Genomic DNA, 15,434 nt, shown 5'->3' on the forward strand with positions numbered 1-15,434 from the left:
CGTTGTCCGCGCTTTAAATGAGAATCCTTAAAAAAAATTTTTTTTTTAAATTAGCCTGGCATTCCATTGTCCCTGGGTTTTACCTTTATCATCCCGATCTTTATTATTATTTTTTCACCATGTTATTTTCTTTCTCTGTAATTAGCCCAGCATTTCCATGATGTCACCACTCCCCAAGTTCTGTGGCTTGTTTTTCTCGGTTTCGGTTTTTAATTCTTGGTTTCAGCCTGATAATGAAATGCACCAACAGAACCACAGTGGGGTGGTTGTTCTTCCTACACACACTGGGCCAGATGTTTGGGGGGGCGTGGAGTGTCCAGTGGGGAGGTCTCTGACACAGGCTGTTGGTGATCATGACTAAGGGGTCAAGACCAGGATGGCTGGGAATAGCTACGGGGCCAGCTTAGAGCAGAGCTGAGCGCCTAGGTGGGGGCTAGGAAATATTTTTCACCAATGATGACGCACTGATATAATGTAGCCTGGTGGAGAGAAAGCCCGGAGGGACTTTCAAAGCCTTCAAATGCATGGGAAGGAAATGTCTCGAAAGGACAGAGAGGAGTACAAATCCCACAGTTGTGTCTTTTCCTCAGCTTGGCTTCTCCACCGGCCTCTGCCTCTTGCACACACATCCAGAGTGAGCCCCAAGGCGGTTGTGGGGTGTCGGCTCCTCAGCGTCTTGGCCGATGCCTCCCGTGAATGCAGGCATCTTCCCTAGAGCCCTACACTCTAGGTACCATGGAGGAGCTCTGCTCAGCCACGTGTGTTGGGATCAGAAATTAAAAGCAGGGCCTGACTGTGGACTCGGTGGACCCTAGGGCCTTGTCTTCAGACCTTGGTGTCATGGAGAAGGAAGACTTAAAATGAGGGATTTCCCCCCTTTTCTTTCTATGACTCCATAGGGTTTACTATCCTCTCACCCCCACACCCATCTTTAGCACTTACCTAACCTTTGGTCACGAGGCTCTGGTGGGTCCCAGCCCTGTAGGTTGGGGACATTGGTCCTAGAACTTTCCCCTGACATTCTTGGCTCTTCCAGCCACTCAGAAATTTCCTAAACTTGAGCCTGTTCACGCAGGGATGTAGCGTGGCAGGAAAGGTGGGTCTTAGCACTCGGGGTAAGGAGTGGCCGGCATGGCCGAGACAGCGTCTTTGTGAGCCTCACGTGGTGGACAGGGACAGGGAGAGCTATCTTGGTCTCTAGGTAGCTGGCACAGAGGCAGGTGCTGAGAAAAGGTGACCTCTGGTGATCACTAGATTAATGTCATAATCTCAACCAGTGACCGAGTACAGTTGTGTATGTGCGTGTGTGTGTGTAAGGACTTACAAATATAGAGTTTTCAGCATTTGCGTGATGGATTTATAAGAATTCTGTTTATTTGGCTATTCTTTACCAGACCTTTTTTGGTTGGGTCTTCCTGATCTTCTCAAACTTTGAATGTTGGAGGGCCCCAAGGTCCAATGAGGGTGTGTTTCCCGTTTACAGCCCTTCCCGAGGTGAGTTTATCTTGATCCATGGCTTCAAAGCCACCTGTCTGTTCAGAGTTCCACTGTGATGCCCAACACGCCCTCAGCCTCCGAGTGCACACTCGTACATCCAAATGTCTCCGTGACCTCTCACATGCGTGTCTAGGAAGCGTCTCAAACTGAAAATGGCTCCAGCAGAGATCTTGTTCTCTACCTTCCTCCCCCGTGAATCTAGCTTTCTCCAACCAGCAACCTCAGGCCACCAACCATGGGTCCTTTATTCTGCTTTCTCTTACACTCTACGTTCAATCTATTAGCAAATCTTGACAGCAAAGCCTCGAGCATGTATCTGATCATGTCTAACTACCTCCATGATCACTTTTGCCTCCAGACAATAGATTATCAACTAGTGATCATTAAAAACAAACATCCAATTTTTTCACTTTTTAATGAAAAACCCTCCAGTGGCTTCCCTTCTCTCCGAGAAGACACTCTGAAGTATAACTTGGTCCACGAAGGTCCTACCTGACCTGGTCCTGATGCTGCCTCTGGCCTCGCCTCCCAGGGTATCCTCCCCTCTCCTCCGCTCCAGCCACACCCCTCCGCTCCCTGCTGCTCCTGCACAGTGCCCGGCACTCATGCTGTCCAACACCCTCTCAACAAGAGCATTTGTGCTCGCTCTTTCCTGCACCCACAATGCACTGTCCTCTGTTTATATCTCCTCATTCCTTCTGGTCTCCGAGCAGTCGGTTCCTTGTTAGAGGGTCCTTTTCTGGCCATTCTCCCCAGTAGTACCATGTCTGACCATTCTGTCCCCTTGTCTTGCTTCATTTTCTCCCAGATCCTCCTCCGTGCCCAGTAAATGGTATATGTACATGTCTCCTGTAGGTCTCCCTACTGGAAGGTCAGTTCTGTGAGGAGGTAGACTCACTGTCATGCTGTAGCCCAGGCCTGGGCCAAGGCTGGGCCCATTCAGTGCGTAACTGTTGGATGAATGAGTGTGTGCTGTTTACATTCAACTTTGTTGTTGTTGTTGTTAATCCTCACTCGAGGATATTTGTCCATTGATTTTTTTTTTTTTCAAGAGAGAATGGAAGGGTGGGGGATAGACAAGAGACAGAGAAAGAGAAACATTGAGATGAGAGAGATACGTTGATTGGTTGCCTCCCACATGCGCCCTGACCAGGGCCTGCAACCAAGGTATGTGCCCTTGACCGCAATCAAACCCGGCTCTTCAGTCTTCGGGCTGACGCTCTATCCTCAGAGCCAAACCAGGTAGGGCACGTTTAACTTTTTTAAGTCAGTAATTTGAAGATCTAATTCTCTTTCCCTAAAATAAATTATACGTTTTTTTTTTTTTTTTTTTTTTTTTTTTTTTTTTTTACTTTACACTCTGCTTTTGCTGTAGTGGTGACTTGCCTTTTTCATAACTCACATTACTTTGCATATTGAATCTGGTAGCAGGAAGATTATACAAATACACTGGCTGGAGGATGAAAAATTGTCTCCAATGACCAATAACATAATCACAGGAAAATATACAATAAGCAGTAATAATTATAAAATGACTTTTCTATAGAAAACTATTTTAAAAAATAGATAGTGCCGTTCCCACTCGGCAGCACGATTCTTATTGCTTTTGGGATGGAAATTAAAGTTCAGTGTGTTGCTACTTTATGCTTTACCTAAAGCATAAATATCCAGGCGCAAGGCTAGCGACCTGTGTTCATTATGACGGTTTCGTAGAGAAGAAGAAAGCGGCACAAATTATTTCCCCACGACACACATGAGACGGATGGGTGTTCTGCTCGCAGCACCGAGCCAGGGGCCCCACCCGAATTGGAGTGCCCTGGGATGTCATCACCGAAGGAGGCCCCTTTGTGGGTTGTCACATCCCAAGGTGCTGACGTATGTAGGTCACATCCTGCCTTGGTGACAGTTGTGCAACAAAGCTTTGTTTGGGGCTTTTTCAGGGGCTCGTGTGGGGGGCTAAGGAACCGAGATACACGGATGGGCCCTGGGAGTTTGTGGCAGTGAAATGCGGTTGAAACTGATCTTTCCCTCTGAACTCGGGGATGGCTGCGTGCCTGTCATGTTGAGGGGTGAGCGGTGCTTTTGCTGTGTCTGTGCCCTGGCCCCGCCCTCCTGGATGTTAAGCTCTCGTAGGGCAGAACACGTCTCCGATTCATATTTTCTGTGCCCAGCAAAACCTGGCACAGTGCCTGGCCCACAGCAGGGGCTCGAAAAATATTTGTTCAATAGGTTCGTGGATTTTCCGTCAGGTAGACTGGAGTTCCGTAGCGCTGAGTTTTAACCTGCAGGAAAATCCAAGCTCAGAGTCAAGATGTCTTGTTTCCTAAGGGGCATTTGTCTTCCGTTGACACTTTCATCTTAATTTAGACTAGAGGCCTGACGCATGAAAATTTGTGCAAGAGTAGGCCTTCCTTCCTGGGCTGCCGGCACTGGCTTCCCTCCGGCACCCGGGACCTGGGACCCGGTACCCAGGACCTGAGCTGGCTTCCCTCTGGCGAAACCCTTTTACTAGTAAAAACCATTTTTTTTTTTTTTTAATGGGGCACATGTTACAAATCTCATTAGCGACAAATTCATGTTCATGTTTTGTGGGTAACTAGTCCTTTTCTTTTTCTTTTTTTAAAAAATATATTTTATTGATTTTTTACAGAGAGGAAGGGAGAGGGATAGAGAGTTAGAAACATAAATGAGAGAGAAACATCGATCAGCTGCCTCCTGCACACTCCCCACTGGAGACGCGCTTGCAACCAAGGTACATGCCCTTGACCGGAATCGAACCTGGGACCCCTGAGTCCGCAGGCCGACGCTCTATCCACTGAGCCAAACCGGTTAGGGCAACTAGTCCTTTTCTTGATCACATCTCAATCAGAAGTGGATTATTGCAAAACTAGCATTTGTTGTTGGTTTAATGAGTTTAAAGTGGAGGCGAATGGACCCACATTTTGTCCTGAAGCTATGAAATACATCAGTGAGCCCTGGCCGGTTTGGCTCAGTGGATAGAGTGTCAGCCAGCCTTCAGACTGAAGGGTCCCAAGTTCGATCCCGGTCAAAGGCACGTACCTCGGTAGCAGGCCCTGGTGAGGGCGGGTGCAGGAGGCAATCAATCCATGTGTTTCTCTCACTTTGATATTTCTCTCTGTCTTTCCCTCTCTCTTCCACTCTTTCTAAAAATCAATGGAAAAATATCCTCAGGTGAGGATTAAAAAAAAAAAAAAGAAATCCATCGGTGGCTTCTCCGGTTCTTTCTGACATCTGCATGTGGCCCTCGGGGAGCCATGGCGAAGAGTGGGTGCTGCCCAGGGCCCTGGGGGGTGAGTCGGGACAACCTCGCTCACGGGGCCGCCTTCCTGTGGGGGTCGCTGTGAGAGGCTGGCCTGTCTGTGTCCGTCTGTGAGCGCCCAGCCAGCCAGGGGCTCCTGCCCCCTCGCTCCCCCGCCTGGCGTTCCTCCCTCGGGCTCACTGGCCACCCTCTGTAGTGGGCACCGCTGTGGACATGGCCCAGGAGCCGGATCCTCCCGCACCTGCCACATCGCGGCGCCCTCACTGCTCTCCGGAGGCGGCTGGCGGGAACCGGCTCGCCAGCCTGGCGTCCCAGGGGCCCTTTGAAAGCCTCTGCGATGGCTGGGGATCGGGGTCAGTTGCGCAGATGTCTCTGAAAGTGTCTCACCAGCGACCAGAAAGTTACTTTGTCAAGATGACAGATGGGCTGCGAGAGGCCCCTCTGCCGGCCTAGTCCCTGGATGTCAGCTCCGGGCACTTGTCAGAGCAGGTGTTTCTCAGCTCCCAGTGGTGCGTGGGCTTTCCCGGGCGGCCCGGGAGCAAGCCGCTCTGTCCTGTGAGAAATCGGCTCGGTGGGCTCGGTGGCTGGCTGTCTGTTGGCCCACAGGAGGGAGAGGCAATGCGGATCTGGTGAGTCCCACCATCGTGGGTGGGGGACATGGGGAGGGACAGGTGCCTGGGGTTCGCCACCGCCGGTCACAGGTGGGAGCGGGGACGCCGGCTGCCGTGTGGGGGAGGTGTTCCCCTGCTTTGGCGGAGAATCACTTCTGTGCACGGGTCCACAGAGTTCTCCGTTTCTTTGCAGAGTCAGGGAGCTCGGCTTCTCCTAGTGACTGAGTCAGAAAAGGGGCGCTCAGCAGAGCCCCTCCAGCCTTCACACATCACATCGCAACCTTCCGCAGGAAAGTCACTCTAGCTTTATGATTATTTATTTATTTTTAAATATATTTTTATTGATTTCAGAGAGGAAGGGAGAGGGAGAGAGAGAGATAGAAACATCAATGATGAGAGAGAATCATTGATTTGCTGCCTCCTGCAGGCCCCACCCTGGGGATGGAGCTTGCCACACAGGCATGTGCCCTGGAATGGGAATCGAACCGTGACTTTCTGGTTCATAGGTTGATGCTTAACCACTGAGCCACGCTGGCTGGGCTATTTTTAACTCCTTACCTTTCACTCTACAGTTGCTCTAATGCCCCTGCCTACCTGGCGGACAGCCTCTGTGCGTCCCCCCTCCCTGCCCCCGCCCCCAGACTGGAGAGCCGGCTGTGACCCGCTGAGCTGTAGACCCTGCTGGTGGTCAGAGTTGGACCCCATCATCTTCTGGAGAATTCACAAGAACTCAGTAGAAAGGCACGAAAATGTTCCTAGAATTGTACCTCCCCTTTCTTTTCTGTTTTCTTTTTTGGGCAGAAGCAGCAGCTGATCCATTATTCCTCACGCGCTGAAGGGCGCCCTGCCCTGTGAAATAACCAGAGATGTTGGCAGAGGCAGCGGGGCCGCGTGTGCGTGAGGCCGGGTTGCTTTTCAGGACCCCGTGCCCCTCACCCTGGTTCACACCTTCCTCTTGTGGGGGGGTCTGTGGCCGTTCCTCTGTGGCACTGACTCCGTCCCACATCCTACTGTTCGAGTCCCTTCCGGTTGGGTAGACTTGGGCATGTGGGCCAAGTAAAGGAAGGGTGCTGACCCGGACTCCGCTCCTCCTGGTACCTGGCTCCTAGCTCCTGGCTCCTGGCTCCTGGCAGATGGGGACACAGTCCCGTCTGGCTTTCAGGTCTGCCCCTGGGGGCCCGAGGATGGTGGCAGCGCTGCTCCAGGACGGCCCTGTGCTCAGGCACTCTGACCCTGACCCGGGTGGCGGCAGGCCCCTTGCTTACACACACGGTAATAAAAGCCAGGCGGTGCGGCTTTCTTTGGGCTACTACTTTTATTTGGTGGTTATTTCTTTCGTGTTCTGCCATCTCTAATGCGTTGGTTCTATTTCAAAATACGATTAAACAGAATAGGGAGCTGTTTGACACTGCCCTGTTTTAAATCAGAGCTCTACTTGAGGAGCCGGGACATTCTAATGGCCTGTGTTTCTTTGTTCTGAGAGTTCCTTGAAAAGGCCAAAAAAGAAAAAAGAAAAAAAAAAAAAGCCAGATCTCAATCCTTAAATGGCATAGGACCCACAACAACCCCTGCAACAAACGAAAGCCCATTAAACGAGAATTGAAATGTTAGGTAAGTTAAATATAAAGGGGGCCTCCTTGTTAATCCCCCGTTGCTTCTGCTGGCACGCGTCGTATTTTCAAGGTACAGGATCGGGAGAACACTGTCATCTCGTGATGTATGAGGGCCATAGATCACCCGAACATCGTCTTTGTAGACGACACGGGCACTAAAAGACACGATTCTGGCCAGACGGAGCAACGGGGGGTCTCGCTGCTCTTCTGCACCCCCTGCCTTTTTCTTTAATCTCCCTCTGTTTTGTGTTGCAGAGAAGTGAATTTCTTCATGGGATATGACTTGTTGCAAAATAATCGGGGGCCCCCGTGGGCTTCATAAAGTCTTTTAAACGGCTGGGCTTCAAGGGCAGCTTTGTTCGGCGTGCGCACTGTTAGCCAGGCCCAAGGAGGCGGCGTTGGCCAGGGTCCGGGCCTCTGGGGGATAGGCCCGCTCAGCCTAGACGGGCCGAAGGAAGAATAGCACTCTCAGATGTGGTGCAGTGAGTTGTGGGATGTTTTTGTTGTTCTTGCAAAATGCTTCAACACGAAGCCTCCAAAAGCAGGGCTGTGGGGTGCTGCCGGCCTCTCAGGAGAGACGCTCAGGGTAAGAGAGAAATCAGAGGACCTGGAGGCCTGGGGTCCGGGCCCTGGGCCGTCTTTGCAGAGACCCAGACTCGTTTTCAATGGTGAGGTCAGAGACTTCACCTGCCTTTCCGACCAGGCACCGTGTTTGCTCCTGGGTTCCAAGTGAAGCTATCAGCCACGGAGGTTTATCATGTCTGAACTGGAAGCGTGTTCCTCAGAGGCAAACATTTAAATTCTCAGCTGCGAGGAGTACATGGCTCATCTCAGCCTTGAAAGCCGGCTGGCTGGAGACCGCAGCCACAGAAGCACCGACGGATACCACTGCCCTGGGTTTGAATCTCTGCCCGGCCAGCTGGTAAACCTGGGCGAGCCACGAGAGAGAGTATTTTCTTACCCCAAATAGGGGTAAATCAGAGCCTTCCTCGGCTCGTGGCAAGGGTTGAAAAGGACATAATCATGTGCGTTCCTCGCAGTCTAGAAGGTGATAGACCTGCTCTGACGGTCAGGGGTTATTATTCTTAGTCGTTCAACAGCTGCCTGCAGCACCATGTGCCCTCCGTTGGCCGGAGGTGGCTCAGCTCCGTGGCTTTGACTATCCAAGGGACCTGCCAAAGCAGTGGAAGTTGGGGGTTCAGAAAGATCTGGAAATGCTAATTTACGTTACCCCCACCTCTCCTGCCGACCCCCCTTAATTGGGAAAAAGGAGAGATCTTGGAAAACCATTCTCCTGGCTGGGAAGTTTGGGTTATTTTTCCTCTTAAACAGAGTTTCTTCACTTTAGAAATGGTTTTGCTAGTTGTTTAAAAAATTTTTTCCTCCCATTATTTGCCTCCTCCCCCACTTTGTTTGAGCTGAGAACCGTGGCCTACAGCCTTATACTTGGACCCAAAGGCTTTGTAGTGGACCAACTGCCTCCCCACCCCCCTCCCCCCAACACACACTTCCAGCTCTTTCTGTGCAAGAGTTATGGGGAAGTCAATTGCACTATTGGTAACAAAGAACAAGCCAGTAAAAGCTTAATTAAAATAATAAATTATCAGTCAAATTTAATACTGCCATTGGCAACCACTGAGCTATCTCAGCCCCCCCCCCACCTCCCTCCCCCCCCCCCCCCCCCCCCCCCCCCCCCCAGGCCTCCTGTGATTCTTTTCTAAGAGATGAAGACCAGAGTTTGTCCTAAGGAGACAGGCTGGAGCAGGTCTGAGCTTGTGTTGTCTCCTCTGGGAGGGGTCATGCTCGCTGGCAAAGGATTTCCCCTGACCACCTGTTCCAGGGAGGGAGCCCCTTTATTTAACATTGTTCATTATCATAACTGGTGACAAGCAATGGAAGCTGCCCCCTGGGGTCTTTTGCCCACATCTCTGCATTCTAGACCCCTAACGTTTTGAAGTCAGGTCTGATTCCCCAAGTTTTGGCCCACCCCTTCCAGGTTACCTTAGAACAGGGCGGGGATCATGGCAGGAGACCTGACAGGTCTGGCCAAGGGGACCTATCTTTCTTGAAAGTTTCCCGATCAGCTCAACTGTATGCTGATCTCTTCCTAAAATCTCAGTGGTCACGTGGAAGCTAACCGAACACTAATATGATGCATCCATGCATTTTAATGCTGTGCCTTAGCAACCGGCGTCCCTGGTCGGCCCCGGGGACCAGGTTGCATTCCCAAGTCCGCTGCTAGCCAGCTGTTGGAGGGACCCGAGCTGCTCAGATTCATTGTGGGCTGTTCCTCCGCCTGTAAATCACAAGGAACCTGTGAGCGTAGTGAACTGATGCCTGCAGACTTCGTTAGAAGAACGGCGCTGTTCAAACATGAAGTCTTCTGCTTATGAGAAGTTTTAGGATATTGCTTAGAAGATGTTGCGGCCTGTGTTCAAAAACACCATAAAATTCCCTTTGGCTCTTTGGGGACTGGAATTGGGTTACCCTGGGGGCACTTCAAGGAGAAGCTGACCTCTGTGACCTCATGCAAGCGGGGGTGGGGGGGGGAGGCTGGAAATTCCTAGGAGAATAGTGTGCTGATGTTGGATCACCTTCCTTGGGAAACTTGACCTACGACATCATATTCCCCAAAAACGAATTCCTCTGTGAGCAATTTCGAGACTCTCCAATAGTAAAACCCTATTGTGTGTCTGCTCCAAAGGAATTCTTCAGTAAAAAGAATTCAATTACGGGTCAAACTGTCCTACGGGTTCGCCAACCATGATGGCTTTGGAGCAGGCGAAAGTGTCCCCTGTAAGCCTCTCTGGGGACAGAAGCTACCGCAGTGTGTGTGTGTGTGTGTGTGTGTGTGTGTGTTCGGCAAACGTCCGATGTCTTGTTTGCTCGGAGACGGCGTACATCTCTGGAGAGTGGATAGCACCGGTGTAGTGTGGTTTCATTCTCATTCCCACAGCCCTGAGTGCAGCGGCACACATGCCAAGTCTTTGGTTCGGGCCATTCTAGAACTTCCGCTCCGGTATTTCTCAGAGCCGCTGGGTGTCTGCGGGGTGTTCATCCCCTGACAGTAGCTGATGACAAAGGGAGCAGCTCATTCAGAATTAATATGGGTTCCCCTCCCCCCATGGATATTTGCATTGTGGTAGGGCAATTCTTGTTTGTTTGTTTGTTTTAAATCAGCAGGGATGAAACTCATTTAAAAAAATGTGTTTTATTGATTTTTTTTAGAGAGAGAGAGAGTGAGGGAGAGGGATAGAGAGATAGACATATCCATGTGAGAGGAACATCGACTGGCTGCCTCCAGCACACCCCCTACTGGGGAACAAGCCTGCAACCTGGGGAATGTGCCTTGACTGGGCATAGAACCAGTGACCTCTTGTTTTCTGGGTCAACGCTCAACCACTGAGCCACACTGGCTGGGCAAGACGTAGCTCTTTTGGAACCACATATCACTGTATTTCTATTTACTGATTTTAGAGGGAGAGAGGGAGGGAGGGAGGGAGGGGAGAACAGAGAGGAACATCGATTTCTTGTTCCACTTATTTATGCATTCATTGGTTGATTTTTGTATGTGCCTGACCCGAGATTGAACCTGTAACCTTGGCGTATGGGGATGACGGTCTAACCAACAGGGCGGTTGTTAGGGCGATTCTTGAAGGCAGCAGCACCTATAGAACCACTTCCCAAATAAGACACAGTGATGCGACGACAGAGGGGCGTGTGTGTGTGTGTGTGTGTGTGTGTGTGTGTGTGTGTGTGTGTAGGAGGGCGGGTGGCCTTGGCGGCTTCTAATTTAGGACGGAGAGTTGCTGGCACCTCTGTACCCCCTCTTGTGATACCGATGCTGCCTGGCCTGTGTGTGTCATGGACGTACTGAGTGCTGTTCGTGTGGGCGGGGAAAAATATTGCCACGTCAGAGCCTTCTTGACTTTTTAAAAGCGGGGCTGGCACTTAGAGCTTGCTGGCTCGCCAAACGACAGCTGTTTGCCCCCCAGGCAGGCGTTGCTTTCATGGGAGAGGACGCCAGGGAACGGGTGCCACCTTCTAGAGGGGGCCTCCCTGGCTGCCGCCTTCCCCATGGGGCTGCGGAGGGTCGCAGGCAGGGCGCCAGGTATTTTTGTTTACATTCTAATTTCAAGGAATTTGTGGTTCCGTTTCAGTCTAAACGGAGGGTCTCTGCCCGCTGCCTTTTCTCCCTGCCCTGACCACTCTCACCGTCGTAGCTGCTGTGTGTCCCTCCCCAGATTTCTATTTTATTATTATCTGAAACATAGAAACGGAAGGCCAGGCAATACCTCCCATATTCCTGGAAGAATCTTAGAAAAAAAGTATCTTCAAGACATTGGCTTGACATAGAACCAAAGCATCTCAAAACTTCTTTTTCCTCCCTTTTTTCCCCCTGGTTTCTCTGCGGAAAGCGAACAGGAAAATCTCACGGGGGTGATTTGTTCTCTTCTCTGTCTCCAGCCCCCTCCCCGCCTCCCCCGGCCCCCCATCAGGAAGCGAGATCCTTTCCTTCCGCACCAGACCCTGGAAAAGGCTCCGGAAGGAGGTCCTTGCAAGGTCTCCGGCCCACAATTCCCAAGGCCAGGGAGCCAGGGAACTCGGTGCTGCCATCTGGTGGCGCATCTCTGACACAGCAAGCTGCTAGCCAGATCCTGTTTGAACTTGGCTGTGGCGGGAGCTGTGGTTTGGCGCGCATCCTTACGGAGCTTTGTTGCCAGCCATGTAGGTTTTTTCCCTTTTCACTCCTGATGCCCCCGTTCGTTTCTGTACGTTGGCGCTTAATTTCACGTGTCTCCAGAGGCTGCATTTGGGGTTTTGGTATATTTGGTCTTTGAGAAAGGAGACACTAATGCCAGCGGGTGCCTTTGACGAGGGGTAGATCACAGGCTGGGCGGCCCTGGAAAGGGCTGGGCTCGGGGAGACAGAGGCTGTGAGTGAAACGCGCGATGAGGTCTATTGCCCGTCTTCACGGGCGAGGTCGGTGTTTCAGAGCGTGGTGACGTGTGCCTCCGTACCTATGTGCCACCCTTTCTGTTGCTTAGACTTGGGGAGGCTCAAACCCAAGCTGGGATCTTGAGGGAAATTTGTTTGAGGATGCCAGTCTGGTTTCCAGAGGTGTGATGTGCCCAGAGACTTGTCCGTATCCAAAATGGCACATCCCCCTCGCTGCCAGGAGGCGGCTGGTGTTTGCAGACCTCCCTGCGGTTGGTGATGACCCGGCTCCTGGGAGTGTCTCTGCGCTTGTTGGGGAGCTCGGGGCGCACCTGTGGGACTGCTGAGGCGGTGCCAACCTCCCCCGGAGCCTCGGGGCCCGGCATTGTTTTGCTCTGCTGTGCATCCTGCACACCTGGAGGCAGCCACGTGTGACCTTTCGGTGCATGATGCCTTTGGAGTCAGACACCGGTCTGTGTGTGTGACCCGGGGGAGCTCCTTAACCTGGGTTCTTCATCTGTAAAATGAGGACCATGAGGAGCTTTTGGTGATTTAGTGTATATAAGATTCTTAGCACAGAGTCTGGTCCATAAAGGTGTTTGGTAAGTGTGAGCCGGTATCCGGGAACCAAATGAGTCGTGACCTTGAATCAGAGCAGAGGACACCTGGTCCCGTGGGGGATGAGGCGGCCAGTGGAAGAGGACTCTGAGGCCTGGCTTTGTGGGTGTCGCTCCTCACCGGAGCCGCTGGTTGAAGACCAGTGGTTTTGTCTTTTGGCAAATCAGGAAAAGTGAAGCGAGGGGGCCTGGTTGACCTGTGCTCGATCGTCCTCTGTCGCTGCTGCACCCACTTAGGGGATGGGGGCATCAGCCTCTCCCCAGGGGCCCGTGTAGCTTTTCCTTCTTTCTCGGAGGGCCTGGGGCTCTGAGCAGGTGCTCCGTGTCCACGCCGACCAGACGCCAGGGGGATGATCCAAGATGGCAGCTCCGGACCCACGTGACCTTTGGTAGACTGTAAAAAAGCTCCAAGGGTTCGTCGAAGGAAGGAAGAAAACTCCCACTAACAGATAAGGTTTAGGTTTGTTCCCTGTGTGTGTGGACAAAAAAAAAAATTCCAGATGTGACTCTACAAGCCATCTGGTTGGAATAACTTTTGTGCGGGGCTGTAATTACAAGCTATTTACTCTGAAGCTTGGGATCCTGTTATGGATCTTGACTGGCTCCCAGGTTTCTAACTGAGCACAGAGTTCCTGTACTTAGGAGTGTGCATTCTATGTATCCAAACCAATCCGATGCCCTCGGAGCCTGAGTTCTTGGGCCTGAGTCTTCCCTTCGGAGAGGAGATGCCCTTGAGGTGGTCCTTTCCTAAGGCTGAGCCAGCTTGGGGTGGGGAGTGTAAGGGGGCGAGGCGGGGGAGGGTGACAGGCTCTGCTTGGGAAGGGGATTGGGGATTGAGGCCACAGCCAGGGCATGTGCCCTGACTCGGAATCAAAGCATGACCTTCTGGTTCATAGGTTGATGCTCAACTACTGAGCCATGCCGGCCGGGCCTATTACATTTTTTACTAGTAAATGTGCTTCTTTAATGGCCATTGTGGCCATAACTATACTACATTTGTAATATGAAGAGAATTATGCAGTGAACTGAAGGGCTGTGACTCACAGCGTCTCCATGCCACCACCTCTGCCTGCCCGGCCACAGGAACGCTCTGTGGCCCTGGCTGCCCCTTGGAATGACCTGGGAGCTTGGAGACCCGTCTAGGCCTGGTCCTCCGAGACCTCAGACCTGAGCTGCAGGGTGGGAGGCAGAGCCGGGCGTGTTAGGAGCTGCCCATGTTCTGAGTTGGAGCCTTGTGTGGGGACCACGGCCTCACGGGGCTTTCAGGAATTAATGAGGGCCCTGACCATATAACAGACACTCGGGGAGAGGGGGGCGGAAACTGGATTATTCAGGTCAACCACCAAAATCAGACACCGACAGCTAATAAATAAAAAAACCCAAAAGGTCTGCAGCGCCAGCCCATGGAGTGGGTGCAGGTGGCTGAGGATGGACACCCTCCCTGGGCCAGGCAGGCCCTGAGATGGCCTCGCCAGCGTGTTTACCACGTTGGCCTCAGGGGTCCTGACCTGAGATGCTGGTGAGATGCTGTGTCGTCCAGTGGAAGAGGGAGCAGTATTCTTCCCTGGTGGCTCGTGGTTCCCAGCTTCATGGCCAATCAAAGTGAAGCAGCAGCCTGGAGAAACAGCTATTGGGATGGCGAGGTCCCAGGCTCCATACACTCCCGCTGGGGGAAGCGGAGTTCTGGAGGGAGTGGGGTTCTGAAGGAGTGGAGATCTGAGGGGAGTTGAGTTCTGGAGGGAGTGGGGTTCTGGGTAGTGGGGTTCTGAAGGAGTGGGACCCTAGGGGGAGTGGGGTTCTGGGGGGGCAGTGGAGATCTGAGGGGAGTTGAGTTCTGGAGGGAGTGGGGTTCTGAAGGAGTAGGGTTCTGAAGAAGTGGGGTTCTGGGGGAGAGGAGTAATTGGGGGAGGGGAGTTCTAGGGGGAGTCCTGGGGGGAGTGGGGTTCTGGGGGGGAAGGGAGTTCTGGGGGGAGGGATGTTCTGGAAAGAGTGAGGTTCTGGGAAGAGTGGGTTCTGGAAGCTCAGTGGTTCTGATCACTTGGAAGGGGGAGGGCTGACAACCTGGATTCATTACAGAATTAGACCCTGGGAGCATCTTGGGGGCTGGTGAATTCCTAAGGACTTGAACGAGAATGAAAGCCACAGCCCCTAGCAGTTAGCAGACACTTGTTAACAAAGCCCGAACTCTGCTGAGTTCTGGGACGTGGCCATTTCGGTGCCTGTGCATTCAGCCCACAAACAGGCACGTGCATCCCATCCGCTTGGGTCTCCGCCGAGTCCCTTTACCAGCTGACCTCTCAGGGTAAAACCAGGGTGCCAGTGCCCGCCTCCTCCCTTAGCCTCCGCGCTAATGGGCCGCAGCTGTCCCCGCTGGGCTGTAAACACTGAGCACTGTGTCCTGCTTGGCCCGGGGAGTATTCCTTTCCCTCTCCCCGAGCCCAGTCAGTCCTCCGCCTTCCTTGGCATTATTTGAGTTGGAACTGCAGGTCGCTGCATTTTAATGCACTCGACTCTGAAGGGTTGTTGGATGGCCCTGTGCAAATATTTTTGTTCTCACGATGCAGTCCTGGCTCAGGTAGCCCAATGGGCAAAATATGATTTACGCAAATATTATGGTTTCTGTGGTGCATGCTGAGCGGAGCCCTGAGGGTGGAGCGGAGGAGGCCTCTCTCCCTGTTGGGTATCGGGTGTCCAGGTGAAGCTGGCTTGTCAGGAAGGGCCTCTCCAGGCCCTCGCGTCTGCCCTTGATCTGAAAAAGCCGTGCGTGCGTTCCCGATGAGGACTTCTGCTCCAGAGAGAGCACAACCCTGTTGCTCTCACAGAGCTTTCCTGCCAAGATGCAGGCGAGCGGGGGAGGGAGCTGGGAGAGCTCCGCGTG

At 52.4% G+C, this 15,434-nt stretch overlaps 1 protein-coding gene across 3 annotated transcripts in view; it reads left to right on the plus strand.

Moving 5' to 3' along the window:
* Positions 1-15,434, plus strand: part of BMPER (BMP binding endothelial regulator) — a 200,117-nt gene that overhangs the window by 17,894 nt on the left and 166,789 nt on the right. The window lies entirely within an intron of this gene.

Source organism: Myotis yumanensis, unplaced genomic scaffold, assembly GCF_028538775.1.
Source record: "Myotis yumanensis isolate MYYU_CA2020_CCGP unplaced genomic scaffold, mMyoYum1.0.hap1 SCAF_9, whole genome shotgun sequence".
Lineage (NCBI taxonomy): Eukaryota > Metazoa > Chordata > Mammalia > Chiroptera > Vespertilionidae > Myotis > Myotis yumanensis.